Source organism: Aplysia californica, unplaced genomic scaffold, assembly GCF_000002075.1.
Source record: "Aplysia californica isolate F4 #8 unplaced genomic scaffold, AplCal3.0 scaffold00389, whole genome shotgun sequence".
Lineage (NCBI taxonomy): Eukaryota > Metazoa > Mollusca > Gastropoda > Aplysiida > Aplysiidae > Aplysia > Aplysia californica.
This window is the reverse complement of record NW_004797659.1, coordinates 760473-761577: the sequence shown is the minus strand read 5'-3', so window position 1 is coordinate 761577 and position 1105 is coordinate 760473.

Genomic DNA, 1105 nt, shown 5'->3' with positions numbered 1-1105 from the left:
GGGGGGGGATTATGATATAAAAGCTTCCTTTGTTCAGTTCCTGTCTTGAGTATAAATCCATGCGGCAACTTTCACTAGCTATCCGTCTGTCTTGCAGCTGTCAAGTCAGACATGGCGATCATAAATTGACCTTATGCAGTTGCGAGCGCCGTAAAACCTTACCTTTAGAAAAATGTCAGACATGGTCAGACGCCCCACACCGAGCTATGTGGGCCAAATGTAGCCCACAGATCGCGGACTTTGAACTCAGATATTTGCTCGTTTTGTCACCACTCGACAGATCTCCAGTGCCAGTTCCAGAAAACAACCCAACAAGATCACTGATCAGGAGTGCTGGATCTAACTTTTTTGTGTGATTTTCGCAATGGCCATGTCGATATCTTAACTCAAGAAAACTGGACAAAAGCCTCAAGGGAAAGATTGCAAATATTTGATCCCTCATCCACAAACAAAGATAATTGAAAGGGGAATGTGACTGGGTCAAGTCTGTCTGGGCCGAACCTAGATTGACACACTGTGTGACTGTGTGTGACTGTGTGTGTGATTGTGTGTGTGACTGTGTGACTGTTTGTGCGACTGTGTGTGAGACTGTGTGACTGTCTGTGTGACTGTGTGACTGTGTGTGAGACTGTGTGACTGTCTGTGTGACTATGTGACTGTGTCTGTGTGACTGTGTGACTTTGTTGGAGGTATTTATTTTTAAAAAAACAAAAAGCAGGAAGTACTTGAATGAAATCTCTTTAGCCCAATGTCGTAGGATTGACACTCAAGTAGTTCCCGGAATAACCCCAAAAGCCGAACCACCCGGCACAGACGCGACGAACATTGAGTGTAGGTTTTGCTCAAAGTTTCAATGACAAAAAAAGGGTAGCGGGCTGGTGAATTATGCTGTTGAATAACTTACTGGTCCTCAATGAATAAAAAACGAAAAAACAAAACCCCACAACCAAAAAACCTAACCAAAAACCACCCACACATGCCTAATAAATCAGATGAAAATGGCGAACACATTTAGCTCACTGCTTAACAAGCCTAACGGTGTCATTTGCTTAGGATTGGGCACGGGTTGGGGGCGGGGAAAGGGGGTGCGTGGGATGGGGGTTGG